A 19,900-nucleotide genomic window follows, 5' to 3' on the forward strand; every position below is an offset into this window, starting at 1 on the left:
TTTTTATGTTTTGTAGAGGCGGGGGCGGGGGGGTGTCTCGCCATGTTGTTCAGGCTGGTCTTTAACTCCTAACGTCAAGTGATCCTCCTACCTCAGCCTCCCAAGCACTGGGCTTAGAGGTGAGAGTCACCGTCGGTGCCTGGCCTCTGGGAGAAGTCTTGTTTGGATGATCTCTGAAGGTTTTTGACTCCAATGCACTATTTTAAACAATCTTGGTTGTCTATGTGACATCAGTGATGTTGTTCACATCCGTCGATCATCTAGCGCATAACCAGGGGAGAGAGATGTGTGTGTCTTTATGTGTGACAGAAAAAGAGTGAAGCAGTGAGGCTGCTTTCCACCAGGCAAGCATGAGAATCACTTTCATTGCACCATGACGGAGCAGGTATTCTAAACCACTTGAGCCAGAGCAAAACTAGAACAGTCAAATCTATCTTCAGGCTCAATCTTGACACTTCACACATCATCTGACAGGGCTTGGACCCAATAATGTTTAAGGTCCTTTCCAGATGCAACATTCTGAGTCTTCAAGGTAAAAAAGGCTTAGGTCATTCAGGAAATGCTCTGCTGCCAGAAAAAACCCAAAGCACCACCTGACCCAGTTATAAATGCCATGCAAGGCAAGGTCTCAGGTGGACATGGCACCAGCTTCTTCCAAGCCCCTGCCCATGGCCCACAGAAGGGCAGGATGCCTGGCTGGAGCAGCTCCAGCTAAGTGACAATTCCCTTTCAGCCAGGCTGAGAAGCCCGGGGCAGGAGCAGGTCAGGTGTGGCTGGCCTGTGGCCCAGTCCAGGCACCCCACAGCCCTGGTAAGAGCTCTGGCTTCTTTCTGGCTGGTCAAGGCCAAAGGCCACTGCAGGGATCTCACACAGAAGTGCAAAGCAACAGGGCATGGCAGGAAAAAACCCTGAGCTCTGGAGCCTGGCAGGCCCGAGCTGGGCACTAAGTCTCCTGCTCATCAGCTGAACTACTGTGCAGAAGTCGCTCCCCTTCCCAGAGCTTCAGCTTCCTCCACTGGGGATGTCACCCCTTGCTCCACAGTGCCTGGTACAGTGAGTACCTGTCTCTAGTCCCACTTCATGAACAAAATCAAGGTGAATGTATGTCTCCCCAACCTCCCTGTCTGCAGCTACAAACACCTTCATCTCCTCTCCTCCTGTCCTTGCCCTCTCTTCAAACCGCCTCCGCCCCCTGAATTACTTCATTTGGTGGCATAGCCCCACCTGTCCCCCAAGCCACCTCTCTCTAGCCCTTGGACCTAATCAAGCACCATGTCCTGCCCGTTTGATATGTGAGATCTCTCACCGTCCTGCCACCATCCCTATTCAGATTCCTGTCACCTCCTGCTAGACTGACTCCTAAGTGGGATTGCAAACTCAGTGTCTCTAAACCCAGCTTCATCTTCTTCCTCCTAGTCACTCCCCTTCCTTGAGTCTGCCTGTTTCTGTTCATGGTGACATGAGTCTGGCCATCGAGCTGTTCAGGATTGTTCCCTCTCCTGTGATTCCTTCCCCTGACATAAACGTCTCGCTCTTAAAAAAAAATTTTTTTTTTTTTAGAGATGGGATCTCGCTGTGTTGCCCAGGCTGGTCTTGAACTCCTGGCCTTGAGCAATCTTCCACCTTGGCCTCCCAAGCTGTTGGGGTTACAGGTGTGAGCCACTACACCCAGCCACAGATGTCTGTTTGACAGGTACCTGGATCCAGTCACTTCTGAGTAGTCTGCCAATCTTTCCTTTCCCTGGCACAGACAAAATATCAACCACGTGCCAGGCACAGAGCAAAGCATCAGGCATACAAAATAAAGAAGCAGTCCCAGTCCTGACCCTCAAGCGGTTCAGCCATTACAGGGCCACCTCAGTACTGCAACAGCCTGTGACTGGTTTCTCCTTGTCTCCCCCCAGCCTCTCCACCAGGGTGAGCAGTGAACTAAAACTGCTCAGTAGCCACCCCTGGCCTACCTGCAGGGTAACAGCCAAGCCCTCTGCCCAGTGGACACCTGAGCACTCCTGCCACCACTACCCATCTCAGCCTTCTTATCCCTAAAGAACCCACGTGGTTCTTTGAACACACGATGTTCTCTGAACACTGCGATGTTCCCACCTCCGGGCTTGGCTCTATCCTACAAAGCCCCACCCTATTGTCTTTGCCTGGTTAGCTCCTCCCCACCGCTACTGCCTCCTCTCCTCCAGGAAGCATTCTGGGCTCTCCTGTGCCCACCCATGTCCCTTTTCTGGGCTTCCACATCAGCCAGGGCATAATTCTCACAGCACTCATCAGAGTGGGCTGAGATGACCTACACACATCATGCACACTCTCCAGAGCCTAGCGGGGGCCCAGGACACAGCAGCGGAGCAGGGAGAGTCGTTCAGAGGAGGGAGCGAGCCTCACTTCCCTCCCACAGGCTGGCTTCCGTCGGTCTTCCCCTGACCCACAGCTCGGGTCGGCCGCACCGCCTCGCTACTGCCACCTAGGGGCGCCAGCCGGGCGCTGCGCTTCTCTCGCCATTCAGCCTTGAATTCGATTCAATAAACTGAACGGGATGGGAACACTAAGGAGGGAACAGTTGATTCCGGTGCGGGTGGAGGAAGAGTGGCAGTCAGACGAGGCTTCAAACGGCCAGTGAGCTCTGGGCTGAGCCATGGAGCATAAGCAAAGGATCTCCAGGTGGAAGAGATCTGTCTCCAGGTGGAGGCTGCAACAGGCAGGGAGGGTTAGAGTTTGGGGTCTACGTGCAAGGGCGGGGAGGGTTAGGGTGTGAAGGAACTGGCACTCCAAACTAAGGGCTTCTAGCTTTATCTTTTAAGCCACCAGAGAGGTCAAGAAAACGTGTCTTTTTTCTGCACAAAGATTTTAAATTAGAAGGGATACAATTAGATGTGCATTTACAGAACAGAACTCCTGCTGGAGTGTGGAAAGAGGGAAGAGATGGGAAGCGGAGAGTGAGAGAGGCAAGAAATTTTCATAAAGTTTTTTCATAACTCTCTCATTTCTTTTACTTGAAATAGCACCATGGGCTGGGCGCGGTGGCTCACACCTGTAATCCCAGGACTTTAGGAGGCCAAGGTGGGTGGATCACCTGAGGTCAGGAGTTCGAGACCAGCCTGCTCAACAAGGCGAAATCCCACCTCTACTAAAAATGCAAAAAATTAGCTGGACATGGTGGCGGCTGCCTGTAATCCCAGCTACTTGGGAGGCTGAGGTTGCAGTGAGCTGAGATGGCACAACTGCACTCCAGCCTGGGCAACAAGGGTGAAACTGTCTCAAAAAAAAAAAAAAAAGAAAAAGAAAAAGAACAAAAAAAAAAAAGAAATAGAACCATGGTCCGGGCGCGGTGGCTCACGCCTGTAATCCCAGCACTTTGGGAGGCCGAGGCGGGCGGATCACAAGGTCAGGAGATCGAGACCATCCTGGCTAACACGGTGAAACCCCGTCTCTACTAAAAGTACAAAAAATTAGTCGGGCGTGGTAGCCGGCGCCTGTAGTCCCAGCTACTCGGGAGGCTGAGGCAGGAGAATGGCGTGAACCCGGGAGGCGGAGGCGGAGCTTGCAGTGAGCCGAGATGGCACCACTGCACTCCAGCCTGGGCGGCAGAGTGAGACTCCGTCTCAAAAAAAAAAAAAAAAAAAAAAAAGAAATAGCACCATGATCTCAGACTCAACACATCCAGACTGAAACTCTGTCTGCTCAAAACCAATGCATCAACATAAACAGTATTATTTCCTTCCACATTTGGAGACGTTCATGTATCTCAACCTCTTTGTGGGCCTCGAAGTTGCAGAATTTGATAATAGATCCCAGCACAGAACTTTGCACACAGAAAATATTCAATGACAACTGAGTGGAGTGCCCTGGAGCCTTGTGATTATAGGAGCAGTACAATCGAGTGGTTAAGAGTAAGGGTTTTGAATCAGAGGGCCCGAGTTCAAACCCTGGCGCGGCCACTTTAGTGCATGAGACTGGTCATTTGACTGGTCATATCAAGTGACCCATCTAAGCCTCGGTTTCTTCATCTCTAAAATGGAAATTAATGGAAATTATAACATCACCTGCCTCAAGGACTGCAGACAAACGTCCACAAAGTGTCAAGCACATAGTAAATCCTCAATAAATACTGGTGGCTATGTACAACATCATTTATTCAGTGCCTACCAGGCACAGACCACGCACAACGCAACGGGCTTCCCACCCTCTTCAATTTGCACCACACTTTTGTCCTTCCCATTTTACAGATAAGAAAACTAAGGCTCAACAGAGTCAAGCTTGTTCGAGATCCTGGGAGCATCTCCCAGGGCATTAGAACTTTTGGAGGAAGAGCATTTAGTTCAGTAATGGTTCTCACCTGTGCGTGTGAGAGTGGAAGAGACCCCTCCCCCGCAACCCGGGCCATCTGGCAATGTTTGGAGATACTTTTGATCCTCACGACTTGGAGCATGGGGATACTGCTGGCATCTAGTGGGTAGAGGCCAGGAATACGGCTCAACTTCCTACATTGCACAGGGAAGCCCCCACTACCACCACAACCAAAAACTATCTGACCCCAAACATCAGTAGGGCCAACGTCGAGAAACCCTGCTCTAGACAGATCATTCTCCTCATCTTCCCATTTCTGGCCATCCGGATCTTAGACGAACACTTTCTAGCAAGGGGGCTCAGTCCCACCACGGGAAGCCCGTGCAGAAGTTGTGCAGAAGTTCTTCTCCACCTGCCCTGCACACAGTAGGGGCCAAAACCCATTTTAACAAGCCCCGCAGCCCAGAGCACCGGAAAAGGAAGGAAGGGCATCCATCCCCCATTGTTCAACTGTGTGCAGCTTGTGTTTCCAACAGGCACACACACATATTTTACAAATCCTAACGTCCCACGCCCCACAAACAGCTTTGTTAGAAATGGCGCTCAAAAAAAGATGCAGTTTCGATTTTTTTACCCCCAGGACTCCCGTGTATCTACTGAAGGGTTTGCACACTTCTCAAAGGACCTCGCACCGGCCGCGGTGCTCTGACAACGACCACAAAAGAATCTGTGGGATTTCCCGGGGGAGCAAGCCCGTGGGCCGTGACCTCTGCGCGCTCAAAGCGTTCCCGGCGCTCCCCCGTAGCTGGCCCCACTCTCCCGCCCCCGGAGCCCGGGCTTCCAAGGCGACCGGGGCCCCCGGCCGTGCAGCCCGGCCCCCCGGCGCATGCCCACGCCGTATCCCTCTCGCCCGTCCCTCGAGGCGCCAGAGGAATCCGGCCCCGGGGCCTGTCGCCGGCGCCCACACCGGCCCGCCCCGACCCGCCCGCCGCGGCCCCAGCGCGCGTCCTCTCCCCCGGTCCGGCGCGGCCTGGGCCTCGGCCGGTGCAGGCCCGCGGGCGCCCCGCGGCCAGGCCAGGCGAACTCAGGCCTGTCGCGGCCTACCCCGTCGGGCGCCGCGGAAGGCCCCCCACCGCCTCACCTGGACGCGGGCGGGCGGGCCCGGGGCTGCTCCGGGGCGGGCGGGAGGCGGCGGCGGCGCGGCGCTAACGGCTCCGCTCGGCCTCGGTAGCGGTGGCGGCGGTGGCGGCGACGGCGACGGCGGCAGCGGCTCCTCCTCAGCGCGCACGACCCGCTCCGGCCCGCGGCCCGGACACGCCCCCCCGGCGCGCGAGCCCATTGGCCGACGTCCGCCACGGCGCGGTGCTCATTGGCCGGCGTGGCTGTCGCGGCGCCCCGGGGCGCGCGGGAGAGGCGGGACTTCCGGTCGGCGCCGCCTGCGAAGGGCTCCGCGGCCGGCGGAGACGCGGGCAGCCAGCGATGGCCGCGGAGGGGGCGAACTGGGTTCCGGCCCTCGGAGGCTGACGGAAGGCGGTGGCTGAGGAGCGGCGCCTCTGGTTGAGCGCTCGCCGTGTGTCCCGCACGTGTCTGTCCTGCCGCCGCCCGGTAAGGTAGGAACGGTCAGCGCGCCGGGGTTACGGGTACAGAACCTGGGTTCGAATCCCGGCCCCGACGTTTCCGCACTACGTGCCGTTGGGCAGGAGCTGACGTCACCTTGCCGGGCCTCAGTTTCCTTCTCTGGTGCGCTGAGGAGGCGGGGCATGGAACGTGGTCAGCGCTCCATCGGTGCTGGCTCTTTGAGCAAGCCAGTTCCCGAAGGCTCAGCATCTCATTCATTCATTAAAATGTCATTGAGCGCCTACTGTGTGTCAATCACTGTATGGGCAGTGAGCAGAAAAAAAATACCTGGTCTTCTTGGGCTAACATTCTAAACCAGCGCTGGCCTAGAATGCCCTAGTAGAAATACATGCAAGCTACATGTTTAATTTTTTTTATATAAAGATGGGCTCTGGTTCTGTTGCCCAGGCTGGTCTCGAACTCCGGGACTCAAGCGATCCGCCTCCCAAAGAGCTGGGATTACAGGCATGCCTGCACTCTGCCTAATTTTTTCTTTTTTTTTTTTTTGATCTGAAAATAATAGTCTTTTTATTTTTATTTATTTATTTATTTGAGACGGAGTCTCGCTCTGTCGCCAGGCTGGAGTGCAGTGGCGTGATCTCGGCTCACTGCAACCTCCGCTTCCCAGGTTCAAGCGATTCTCCTGCCTCAGCCTCCTAAGTAGCTGGGCCTACAGGCGCTGCGCCACCACAACCAGCTAATTTTTGTATTTTTAGTAGAGACGGGGTTTCACCGTGTTGGCCATGATGATCTGTATCTCTTGACCTCGTGATCTGCCCGCCTCAGCCTCCCAAAGTGCTGGGATTACAGGCTTGAGCCACTGCGCCTGGCCTACAATTTTGTTTTTCTTTTTTCTTTTTTTTTTTTTTTTGAGACAGGATCTCACTCTGTCACCCAATTTGGAGTGCAGTGGTATGATCACGGCTCACTGCAGCCTCAACTTCCCCAGCTCAGGCAATCAATCCTCCGGCTTCAGATTCCTGAGTAGCTGAGACTACAGGATGTGCCACTATGCCTGGCTAATTTTTTATTTTTTTGTAGCGATGAGGTCTTGCTGTATTGCCTAGGCTGGTCTCAAACTTCTAGACTTAAGTGATCCTCCTGCTTTGGCCTCCCAAAGTGTTGGGATTACAGGTGTGAGCCACGGTGCCCAGCCTATTTCTTTTTTTAATCATATTTTCTTAGAAGTTTTTTTTTTTTTTTTTTTTTTGAGACAGGGTCTCACTCTGCTGTGCAGGCTGGAATGCAGTGGTGTGATCTCAGCTCACTGCAACCTCTGCGTCCCTATTCAAGTGATTCTCATGCCTCAGCCTCCCAAGTAGCTGGGATCACAGGCGTGCACCATCACACCCAGCTAATTCTTGTAGTTTTAGTAGAGATGGGGTTTTGCCATGTTGGCCAGGCTGGTCTCAAACTCCTGGCCTCAAGTAATCCACCCACCTCGGCCTCCCAAAGTGCTGGGATTACAGGCATGAGCCACCACCCGGCCTAGGAAAGCTTTTTAGAGATTGGGTCTCACTGTGTTGCCCAGGCTGGAGTGCAGTGGCTGTTCACAGGTGCAATCATCCCACAGGTTTAACTCCTGACCTCAAGCAGTCCTCCTGCCTCAGGCTCCCAAGTAGCTGGGATTATAGGCACGTGCCACCACACCTAGCTCAATTAAATGTTAAATTTAACATTTAATTGTTAAATTTTATAGTAGCCAGCATTCTGGGTCATCACGGTGCAATAGAAGTATAAACAAAGCAGGCCGGGCACAGTAGCTCACGCCTGTAATCCCAGCACTTTGGGAGGCCGAGGCGGGCAGATCACCAGGTCAGGAGTTCAAGACCAGCCTGGCCAACATGGTGAAACCCCAGTCTCTACTAAAAATACAAAAATTAGCTGGGCGTGGTGGCAGGAGCCTGTAATCCCAGCTACTCGGGAGGCTGAGGCAGTGGAGGTTGCAGTGAGCCGAGATCCCGCCACTGCACTCCAGCCTAGGTGAAAGAGGGAAATTACATCTCAAAAAAAAAGTATAAGCAAGCCACAGATTTGTCAGCGAGGTATGTAATTTAAATTGATTACATTGTTAGCCATGTTTAAAATAAGTAAAAAGAAACAGGTGATGTTAGTTGTAATGTGTTTTATTTAACTCAGTAGGTTGAATATGTTATTATTTAAAAATGTAGTCAATATTTTAAAATACAGGATGTTTTGCATCTATTATCTTTCCAAAATACAAGATACTTTGTGTCCTTTTTCTTTCCTGCATGCTTTTTTTTTCTTATTTTTTTGAGACAGAGTCTCACTCTGTTGCCAAGGCTGGAGTTCAGTGGCGGGATCTCGGCTAACTGCAACCTCCCCATCCCGGGTTCAAGTGATTCTCCTGCCTCAGCCTCCCGAGTAGCTGCGATTACAGACATTTGCCACCATGCCCAGCTAATTTTTTGTGTTTTTAGTAGAGACAGAGTTTCACCATGTTGCCCAGGCTGGCCTCGAACTCCTTACCTTAAGTGATCCACCCGCCCTGGCCTCCCATAGTGCTGGGATTACAGGGGTGAGCCACCGCGCCAGGCCCCTGCCTGCTTTTGAAATCTAGTATGTATCTTATACTCCACAGCACAGCACCGCACATCTCCAGTTAGACTGGCTACATTTCAAGGGCTCAACCATCACACGTTACCAGTGGATACTGCATCAGACTGTGCAGTGCTAGATGGGGAGTCAGAAGAGAAACCAAGTGATTTCCATGTCAAGTGGTGAACAGGCTAAGAAGAAAAGTAAATTGGGGAAAGAGCATGGGGAAGAATGTGGGGGTTGCTGTTTGAAAGAGGATGATTGGGAAGGCTGAAGAGCTGTCATTTGCAGAGGGACCCAAAAGAGGTGAGAGCACTGAACAAATGGTTACATTCTTCATTGTCTGCCGCAGTGCTGTCCAGAAGAGCTTCCCACGGTAATGGGCATGTTCCATATCAGCACCGTCCAATTCAGTAGCCCCTGGCTCCATGGGGTTTTCTCTGTTTTTTTTCTGTTTGTTTTTTTTTTAAGACAGAGTCTCACTCTTTTGCCCAGGCTGGAGTGCAGTGGTGTGATCTTAGCTCACAGCAACCTCTGCCTCCTGGGTTTAAGCGATTCTTCTGCCTCAGCCTCCTGAGTAGCTGGAACTACAGGCATGCACCACCACGCCTGGCTAATGTTTATATATATATTTTTTGCTTTGCTTTGTTTTGTTTTGAGATGGAGTCTTGTTCTGTCATCCAGGCTGGAGTGCAGTGGTGTGATCTCGGCTCACTGCGAGCTCCATCTCCCTGGTTCACACCATTCTCCTGTCTCAGCCTCCCGAGTAGCTGGGAATACAGGCACCCACCACCACGCCCAGCTAATTTTTTCTTGTATTTTTAGTAGAGACGGGGTTTCACTGTGTTAGCCAAGATGGTCTCTATCTCCTGACCTCGTGATCTGCCTGCCTTGGCCTCCCAAAGTGCTGGGATTACAGGCATGAGCTGCTGCACCTGGCCTCCATGTGTGTTTTGTAGGGTTTTTTTTTTTTTTTTTTTGCACTTGGCACGTGGCTGGTACCATTAAAGAACTGACTTTCTGGCCAGACAACGGTGGCTCATGCCTGTAATCTCCAGCACTTTGGGAAGCCAAAGTGGGAGGATAACTTGAGGCCAGGAGTTCAAGACCAGCCTGGACAACATAGCAAGCCCCCATCTCTACCAAAAATAAAAAAATAAGCCAGGTGATATGGTGTGGGCCTTTAGTCTCAGCTACTTGAAAGGCTGAGGTGAGAGGATTCCTCAAGCCCAGGAGTTCGAGACTGCATTGAGTTGTGATCATGCCACAACATTTCAGCCTGGGCAACAGAGCAAAACCCCATGTCAAAAAAAAAAAAACAAAACTGAGCGTAAGTTTTTAATTAATTCAAATTTAAATAACCATATAGGGCTAGTCGCTCCTATAGTGGATAGCATAGGGTTGGTATAGTGGTGACAAGTCCTCTGAATTAAGTGGGTCCTTCATGGCAAATGCTTTATGGACATCCTCCTGTGAAATCCTAGAAATAGGCCAGGTGTGGTGGCTCACGCTTATAATCCCAGCACTTTGGGAAGCCGAGGCGGGCAGATCACGAGGTCAGCAGTTCAAGACAAGCCTAGCCAACATACAGAAACCCCATCTCTACTAAAAATAGAAAAATTAGCCAGGCATGGTAGTGGGCGCCTGTAATCCCAGCTACTCGGGAGGCTAAGGCAGGAGAATCGCTTGAACCTGGGAGGTGGAGGTTGCGGTGAAACGAGATCACGGCACTGCACTCCAACCTGGGCAACAAAAGCCAAACTCCATATCAAAAAAAAAAAAAAGGAAAAGGAAACGTTTTAAACTGAGATTGGGGTGATGGGCAACAGAGTGAGACTCTGTCTCAAAAAAAAAAAAAAGACCTTATTTTTTAGAAAAATTTAGACCTGGCACAGTGGTTCACACCTGTAATCCCAGCACTTTGGGAGGCTGAGGCAGCAGGATCTCTTGAGGCCGGGAGTTTGAGACCAGCCCAGGTAATACAGCAAGACCCCCATCTCTAGTAAAAATTTAAAAAATTTGCTGGGTGTGGTGGCACACACCCGTGCTCCCAGCTACTGGGGAGGCTGAGGTGGGAGGATTGGTTAAGCCTGGGAGGTCAAGGCTACAGTGAGCTGTGATTGCACCACTGCCCTCTATTCTGGGTGACAGAGTGTGACCCTATCTCAAAAAAAAAAAAAAAAGAAAAGGAAAGAAAAATTTTAGATTTACAGAAATACTGCCAAAGTAGTAGTAGAGAGTTACCAGGCCTGGTGCTGTGGCAGGTACTTATAATCCCAGCTACTTGGGAGGCTAAAGTGGGAGGATCTCTGAGCCCAGGAGTTGCAGACCAGCCTGGGCAACATAGCCAGACCCTGTCTTTTTTTTTTTTTTTTTTTTTTGAGACAGAGTCTTGCTCTGTCACCCAGGCTGGAGTGCAGTGGCACAATCTCAGCTCACTGCAAGCTCTGCCTCCCGGGTTCACACCATTCTCCTGCCTTAGCCTCCCAAGTTGCTGGGACTACAGGCACCCGCCATCATGCCCGGCTAATTTTTTGTATTTTTAGTAGAGGTGGGGTTTCACCATGTTAGCCAGGATGGTCTCGATCTCCTGACCTCGTGACCTGCCCGCCTCAGCCTCCCAAAGTGCTGGGATTACAGGCGTGAGCCACCGTGCCCGGCCTTTTTCTTTTTTTTTTTTTTGAGACCGACTCTCACTCTATCGCCCAGGCTGGAGTGCAGTGGTGTGATCTTGGCTCACTGCAATCTGCGTCTTCTGGGTTCAAGCGATTCTCCTGCCTCAGCCTCCCGAGTAGCTGGGATTACATGTGCCCACCACCACACCCAGCTAATTTTTGTATTTTTAGTAGAGATGGGTTTTCACTGTGTTGGCCAGGTTGGTCTCCAACTCCTGACCTCACCTCAGGTGATTCACCTGCCTTGACCTCCCAAAGTGCTGGGATTACAGGCGTGAGCCACCAGACCCTGTGTTAAAAACAAACAAAAAAACAGAGTTACCATTATTCTCTATTAGTACCGTATTTTAGTTACAAATGAGTAACATATTGGTAACAAATTAATAATGATAATTTGTTGCAGTTAATGGACCAATACTGATACTTTGCTATTAACTGAAGGTCAGAGTGTATTTAGTCTTCCTTTGTGTTGCCCTAGTATCTTTTTTCTCTCCCAGGATCCCACCCAGGAGACTATCTCACTTTTTTTTTTTTTTTTGAGACAGAGTCTCGCTCTGTCACCCAGGCTGGAGCGCAGTGGCACGATCTCGGCTCACTGCAGCCTTCACCTCCTGGGTTCAAGTGATCCTCCCATTTCAGCCTCCTAAGTAGCTCGGACTTCGGGCACCTGCCATCATGCGTGGCTAATTTTTGTATTTTTAGTAGAGACGGGGTTTCGCCATGTTGGCCAGGCTGGTCTTGAACTCCTGACCTCAAGTGATCCACCTGCTCGGCCTCCCAATGTGCTGGGATTACAGGCATGAGCCACTGCGCCCGGCCAGTCCATCTCACTTTTAGTTCTCTTATCTCGTTAGGCTCTTCTTGGCTATGACAGATTCTCATATTTCCCTAGTTTTTGATGATCTTGACAGTTTTGAGGAGTGCCGGTCAGGTATTTTGGTAAGAGTGTTCCTCTTTTGGAATTTATCTGGCGTTTTTCTCATAAGATACATGTTTTTGGCAGCAAGATCAAGGTAATAAAGTATCATTTTAATCACACCATATCAAGGATACATCCTATCAAATTTATTATTTATTTATTTAAAGAGACAGGGTCCCGGCCAGGCACTGTGGCTTACGCCTCTAATCCTAGCCCTTTGGGAGACAGAGGCAGGTGGATCACTTGAGGTCAGGAGTTCGAGACCAGCCTGGCCAACATGGTGAACCCCTATCTCTACTAAAAAAGTAGAAAAATTAGCTGGATGTGGTGGTACGCACCTGTAGTCCCAGCTGCTCTGGAGGCTGACGCATGAGAATTGCTTGAACCTGGGAGGCGGAGGTTGCAGTGAGCCAAGATTGTGCCACTACACTCCAGTGTGGGGATTACAGGTGTGCACCACCATGCCTAGCTAATTTTGTATTTTTCAGTAGAGACGGGGTTTCACCATGTTGGCCAGGCTGGTGTTGAACTCCTGACCTCAGGTGATCCACCCGTCTTGTTCTCCCAAAGTGCTGGGATTACAGGCATGAGCCACCGTGCCCAGCCTTTTTTTTTTTTTTTTTTTTTTGAATACTGTGGAAGGAAGTCACTATGTGTAGCCCACACCTAAGTTGTGGAAGGTTATACTCTATTTATTTAAGGGTAGACTGTCTACATAAATTTTTTTTAATTTTAGAGACAGAGTCTTGCTGTGTTGCCCAGGCTGGAGTGCAGTGGTGTGATCATGGCTCACTGCAGCCTCAACTTCCTAGGCTCAAGAGATCCTTCCACCTCAGCCTCTCTAGTAGCTGGGAGTACAGGTGCACGTCATCACATCTGGCTACTTTTTGTATTTTTTTGTAGAGCTGGGATCTCACTATGTTGTTCAGGCTAGTCTGGAACTCCTGGCCTCAAGCACTCCTCCTGCCTTGGCCTCCCAAAGTTCTAGGGTTATGATTTGCATCACTACATCTGGCCCTACATAAATTATTATTATTTTTTAAGCTTGTCCACAGCTGAAACATAAGTTTTCTAGAATCCTTCCACGTGGGAGATTGATCTCGCTCTCCTCCACTTACTAGGTCATTGAATTATATCAGGATGGAATGCTGGATATTTATTTATTTATTTATTTTACTTTTGAGATGGAGTTTTGCCCTTGTTGCCCAGGCTGGAGTACAATGGCATGATCTCGGCTCACCACAACCTCCGCCTCCTGGGTTCAAGCGATTCTCCTGCCTCAGCCTCCCAAGTAGCTGGGATTACAGGCATGTGCCACCACGCCCGGCTAATTTTGTATTTTTAGTAGAGATGGGATTTCTCCATGTTGGTCAGGCTGGTCTCGAACTCCCGACCTCAGATGATCCGCCTGCTTTGGCCTCCCAAGGCAGTGATTACCGGGATTACTGGCGTGAGCCACTGCACCCGGCCTGGGTGTTTATTTTATGCTTTGTGTTATAACCCAATACTACTGTATTTTGTCGGTCAAATTGTTCCAGCTTTGGCCGTCTACCACTCTTTAATTTGGCTCCTGTGGCCCTTTGACATATTCCCATCAATGTGTTTTTCAGTGGTTTTTTTGTTTGTTCGTTTTATTCGAAGCGGTTCCTTAAACTTTGTGGCAACACAGAATGCTGCAGGCCTATCTTGTGTATTTCTGCCCTTCGTCCTAGAAGCAGCCATGTCTCCAAGGGGGCCCTGGTTCCTTTTAGTAGAGAATGATATTGAAAACCAGGATCTGGGGTACCGGCAGTGCTCATTGCTACTGGAATGTTGTTTCTTTAGATCTTTAGATCACCAATAGCTTTTTTGTTTGTTTGTTTGTTTGTTTGAGACGGAGTCTCGCATTCTCGCCCAGCCTGGAGTGCAGTGGCGCGATCTTGGCTCACTGCAAGCTCCGCCTCCCGGGTTCACGGCATTCTCCTGCCTCAGCCTCCCAAGTAGCTGGGACTACAGGCGCCCACCACCACACCTGGTTAATTGTTTTGTATTTTTAGTAGAGACGGGGTTTCACCATGTTAGCCAGGATGGTCTCGATCTTCTGACCTTGTGATCCACCCGCCTCGGCCTCCCGAAGTGCTGGGATTACAGGCGTGAGCCACTGTGCCTGGCCTTTTTTTTTTTTTTTTAAGACAGGGTCTCACTATGTTGTCCAGGCTGGAATGCAGTGGTGCCATCTTGGCTCACTGCAGCCTCAGCCTCCTGAGCTCAAGCCATCCTCCCACCTCAACGTCCCAAGTAGCTGGGACTGCAGGTGTGTGCCACTGTGCCCACCTAAATTTTTGTATTTTTTGTAGAGACAGGGTTTTACCATGTTGCCCAGCCTGGTCTCTAACTCCTGAGCTCAAGTGATCCACTCACCTTGGTCTCCTGAAGTGCTGGGATTACAGGCGTGAGCCACCAAACCCAGCATCAGTAGCTCTTTTCTTTTCTTTTTCTTTTTCTTTTTTTCTTTTTCTTTTTTTTGTTTTTGTGAAAGGGTCTGCACTCACCAGCAGTGTGACCTTGGGCGAGTCATTTAATCTCTCTGAGTTTTAGCTTCCTCATCTCTAAAATGGGGGTGAGCCAGATGTGGTGGCTCACACCTGTACTCCCAGCACTTTGGGAGGCTGAGGTGGGCAGATCATTTGAGGCTAAGAGTTCAAGACCAGCCTGGCCAATATGGTAAAACTCCATCTCTACTAAAAATACAAAAATTAGCCAGGCATGGTGGTACACACCTGTAATCCCAGCTGTTCTGGAGGCTGAGGCAGGAGAATCACTTGAACCCGAGAGGGAGAGGTTGCAGTAAGCCGAGATGGCGCCACTGCACTCCAGTCTGGGCAACAGAGTGAGACTCTGTTTCTGGTAAATAAAAATAAAATAAGGCCGGTGTGGTGGCTCACACCTGTAATCCCAGCACATTGGAGGCAAAGGCAGGCAGATCATCTGAGGTCGGGAGTTCGAGACCAGCCTGACCAACATGGAGAAACCCTGTCTCTACTAAAAATACAAAATTAGCTGGGCGTGGTGGCGGGTGCCTATAATCCCAGCTCCTCGGGAGGCTGAGGCTGGAGAATCGCTTGAACCCAGGAGGCGGAGGTTGCGGTGAGCCGAGATCGCACCATTACACTCCAGCCTGGGAGACGAGTGAAACTCCGTCTCAAAAAATAAAATAAATAAAATGGGGGTATCACAGTACAGGTGATCCTTGAACAACCTGGGTCTGAACTGCACAGGTCCATTTACAGCTGGATTTACTTCCACCTCTGCCACCTGTGAGACAGCGAGACCAACCCCTCCTCCTCAGCCTACTCCGAGTGAAGATGACAAAGATGAAGACCGTTATGATCCACTTCCACTTAATGAAAGATGAATGTATTTTCTCTTCCTAATGATTTTTTTTTTTTTGGAGACAGAGTCTCGCTATATCCCCCAGGCTGGAGTACAGTGGTATGATCTTGGCTCACTGCAACCTCCGCCTCCTAGGTTCAAGTGATTCTCCTGCCTCAGTCTCCCGAGTAGCTGGGATTACAGGCGCCCGCCACCATGCCCGGCTAATTTTTGTATTTTTAGTAGAGATGGGGTTTCACTATGTTGGCCGGGCTGGTCTCAAACTCCTGACCTCAGGTGATCTGCCTGACTTGGCCTCCCAAAGTGCTGGGATTACAGGCATGAGCCATCTTGCCTGGCCTCTTCCTAATGATTTTTTAAAGTCCATCTTGTTTTCTGTGTCTTACTTTATCATAAAAATATATGATACAAATAAAATACAGAATATGTGTTAATGGACGGTGTATGTTATGAGTAAGGCTTCCAGTCGACAGTGGGCTGTTATTGGTGGTTAAGTTTTGGGGGCGTGTGTGTTCAAGGGTCAACCGCACTTCCTGAGGGCACTGTGAAAACTAAATTAAATAACCCAATTTTACAATCTTTGGAACCGGGGGCAGGTGGCTGGGGCTCACACCTGTAATTACAGCACTTTGGGAGGCTGAGGCAGGAAGATCCCTTGAGGCCAAGAGTTTGAGACCAGCCTGGGCAACAAAGCAAGACTGTCTCTACAAAAATTTTTAAAACTTAACCAGGCAGCTGGGCGCGGTGGCTCACGCCTGTAATCCCAGCACTTCGGGAGGCCAAGGCGGGCGGATCACAAGGTCAGGAGATCGAGACCATCCTGGCTAACATGGTGAAACCCCGTCTCTACTAAAAATACAAAAAATTAGCCGGGCATGGCAGTATGCGCCGGTAGTCCCAGCTGCTGGGGAGGCTGAGGCAGGAGAATGGTGTGAACCCGGGAGGCGGAGCTTGCAGTGAGCCGAGATCGTGCCACTGCACTCCAGCCTGGGCGACAGAGCGAGACTCCATCTCAAAAAAAAAAAAAAAACCAGGCGTGCTGGCATGTGCCTGTTGTCCAGCTAGTCAGGTGGCTGAGGTGGGAGGATCCCTTGAGCTCAGAAGTTTGAGGTTGCCATGAGCCGTGATCGTGCCACTGCACTCCAGCCTGGGTGACAGCAAGACCCTGTCTCTAAAAAAAATTTTCTAAAACAACAAAACCCAGGTCTGCTTGGTCTCAAAGATCTTTATTTGCCTGCTCTGATGGCGAGGTAGGAAGTTCTTATCTGGTTTTGCCTTTTTATTTATTTATTTATTTTTGAGATGGAGTCTGTCTCTGTCATCCAGGCTGGAGTGCAGTGGCACAATCTTGGCTCACTGCAACCTCCGCTGATAGCAGATTACACTTTTAGTTTTTTATGAGACGGAGTTTTGCTTTTGTCGCCCAGGCTGGAGTGCAGTGGCAAGATCTCGGCTCACTGCAACCTCCGCCTCCTGGGTTCAAGCAATTCTTCTGCCTCAGGCTCCCAAGTAGCTGGGATTACAGGTGCGCACCACCATGCTCGGCTAATTTTTTTTGTATTTTTAGTAGAGACGGGGTTTTGCCATGTTGGCCAGGCTAGTCTCGAACTCCTGACCTCAAGTGATCCACCTGCCTTGGCCTCCCAAAGTGCTGGGATTACAGGCATGAGCCACCACATCTGGCTCTGTTTTGCTTTTTTTTTTTTTTTTAAATGAGAAGCATAGTCTTGATCCTGGGGAGTAGGAATCGGCCACGGTAGTTCGGGGTATTCTTGCTGTCCCTCTCAGTCCCTGTCTGTTCCTTCAGCACAAGCTATTGTGAGTCCAGGAGGTCAGGAGACACAGAAGCTGACTGAGCCCAAGTCCCTGTTCTAGAGGACATCACTGCCCTGAGGCAAAGAAGGACATGTGGACACATAAATCCACCCAACGTGACAAGGGACGGGCACAGATCGGCCTCCCACGGAGGGCAGTGTTGGGGCCACATTAATCCATGAGGGAGGGTCGGCTGGGCAGAGAAGAGAGGTGGGGAGTTCCAGACAGAGGGACCGGCAGGAGTAACGGCACAAATTTGTCAGGGAGGATCATTCAGGGAGCAGGGGTGCCGGTTCGGAGGAGAGATCACAGTGAGGTGGCACTGGCCTTGAGGAGCCCTGGAAAGTCGGGCAGAGAAGATCTGATGTGATCTCATAGCCCATGTAGTCAGCCCACAACAGCCCGATTCAGCCCATCCCTGTTTTCCAGCGGCCCGTGAGCCAAGAATGATTTTTCTACAGTTGGAAAAATAACAATAGTGTTTTGTGACATGTGAAAATTACATGAAATGCAAGTTTCAGCGTCCATGAAGTTTGACAGTAACACAGCCACGCCTCTCCTTTGTGTGTGGCCAGGGGACGCTCTTGAGCTGTCATAGAGGCGGAAGTTGTGCACAGGACACGCTTCATGGATGTGCAAACTGCATCACACAGGGCCCTGCCCTTCCACTGTTCCTGTTCTGAAGTTCTTTATGATTGAAGGGCCCCAGGTTTTTATTTTGCATCAGGCCATGGACATTATATCATGTAGGGTACATAGCAACAGAGACCATGTACCCTAGAAAGCCCCAAATATTTGCTATCAAGCCCTTTTCAGAAAACATTGGTGGATCCCCCGCAGAGATTTCCATGTCCTGATACCCTGGAACCCATGAATATGGTACCTCACACGGCAGGCTTAAGGGTCTTTTTTTTTTTTAAGAGATAGGGTCTTGCTCTGTCACCCAGGCTGGAGTGCAATGGCATGATCACAGTTCACTACAGCCTCAAAACTTTTAGTCTCAAGTGATCCACCTGGCTTAGCCTCCTGAGTAGCTGGGGCTACAGACATAATGCCCAGCTAATTAAAAAAAAAAAAATAGAGATGGGGTCTCACTATGTTGCCCAAGCTGGTTTTATTGAACTCCTGGCCTCAAGTGATACTCCCAACTCAGCCTCCCAGTGTTGGGATTACAGGCATGAGCCACCGTGCCCAACCTGGTTGAAGATTTTGAGATGGGCCAGGCATGGTGGCTCATGCCTATAATCCCAGCACTTTGGGAGGCTGAGGCGGGCGGATCACCTGAGGCCAGGAGTTTGAGACCAGCCTGGCCAACATGGTGAAACCCTGTCTCTACTAAAAATACAAAAATTGGCCAGGTGTGGTGGCACACGCCTGTAGTCCCAGCTACTTGGGAGGCTGAGGTTGCCGTGAGCCGAGGTCGCACCACTGCACTTCAGCCTGGGCAACAGAGTAAGACTCCATCTCAAAAAAAAAAAAAAAGAGATGGGAGATCATTCTGGATGATCTGGGTGACCCAGTGTCATCACAGGGTCCTTATAAGAGGGAGGCAGGAGGGTCAGAATCAGAGATTGGAAGAGGCTGCACTGCTGGCTTGAAGGTGGAGGAAAGGGCCACAAGCCAAGGAATTCAGGTGGCCTCTAGACGTTGGAAAATGCAGGGAAATGGATTCTCCCTTGGAGCCTCTAGAAGGAACCAGCCCTGCACACACCTTGATTTTAGAACCTAGTAAGAACTAATTTCAGACTTCTGACCCCAGGATTGTAAGATAATAAAAATGTGCTGCTTTGGGCTGGATGCGGTGGCTTATATCTGTAATTCCAGCACTTTTGGGAGGCTGAGGTGGACAGATTGCTTGAGCTCAGGAGTTTGAGACTAGCCTGGGCAATGGTGAAACCCCATCTGTACAAAAAATAAAATTAGCTGGGCGTGGTGGCATGTGCCTCTAGTCTTAGCTACTTGGGAGACTAAGGTGGGAAGATCAACTGAGCCCAGGAGGCTGAGGCTGCAGTGAGCCATGATCGCACCACAGCATTCCAGCCTGGGCGACAGAGTGAGGCCCTGTCTAAAATTAAAATAAATAGCTGGGCACGGTGGCTGACGCCTGTAATCCTAGCACTTTGGGAGGCTGAGGCGGGCAGATCACAAGGTCAGGAGATCAAGACCATCCTGGCTAACACAGTGAAACCCCATCTCTACTAAAAATACAAAAAATTAGCGGGGCGTGGTGGCGGGCGCATGTAGTCCCAGCTACTCAGGAGGCTGAGGCAGGAGAATGGCATGAACCCGGGAGGCAGAGCTTGCAGTGAGCCGAGATCAAGCCACTGCACTGCAGCCTGGGCAACAGAGTGAGACTCCATCTCAAAAACAAAAAAAAACACCATCACCACCACCAACAACAAAATTAAAATAAATAAAATAAAATAGTTGTTTTAAGTCCCAGGGTTGTGGTTATTTGTTACAGTAGCTGCAGGGAACTAAAAGGGGGTGGGCATTGAAAATTTATTGGCTGGGCGCGGTGGCTCACGCCTGTAATCCTAGCACTTTGGGAGGCTGAGGCGGGCAGATCACTTGAGGTCAGGAGTTCAAGACCAGCCTGGCCAACATAGTGAAACCCCATCTCTACTAAAAATACAAAAATGAGCCGGGC

At 50.5% G+C, this 19,900-nt stretch overlaps 2 protein-coding genes across 9 annotated transcripts in view; one reads left to right on the forward strand and one right to left on the reverse strand.

Annotated features, from left to right (window-relative positions):
- ELAVL1 (ELAV like RNA binding protein 1) overlaps window positions 1-5,713 on the reverse strand; it is a 43,297-nt gene extending 37,584 nt beyond the window's left edge. Inside the window, exon 1 of the mRNA XM_004059909.3 lies at window positions 5,435-5,713. The gene's annotated coding sequence lies outside the window, so the exon portion shown is untranslated. The remainder of the gene's footprint in view (window positions 1-5,434) is intronic.
- The window catches only part of CCL25 (C-C motif chemokine ligand 25), a 56,351-nt gene continuing 42,153 nt past the window's right edge, over window positions 5,703-19,900 (forward strand). For 2 of the 8 annotated variants that reach the window (XM_019014374.2, XM_055371501.1), the window contains exon 1: window positions 5,759-5,903. The gene's annotated coding sequence lies outside the window, so the exon portion shown is untranslated. Of the gene's footprint in view, window positions 5,904-19,900 lie in introns of all 8 variants that reach the window. The other 6 variants (XM_055371498.1, XM_055371491.1, XM_055371492.1 and 3 more) reach the window with 5 other exon arrangements.

This window comes from Gorilla gorilla, chromosome 20 (genome assembly GCF_029281585.2).
Source record: "Gorilla gorilla gorilla isolate KB3781 chromosome 20, NHGRI_mGorGor1-v2.1_pri, whole genome shotgun sequence".
Classification (NCBI taxonomy): domain Eukaryota; kingdom Metazoa; phylum Chordata; class Mammalia; order Primates; family Hominidae; genus Gorilla; species Gorilla gorilla.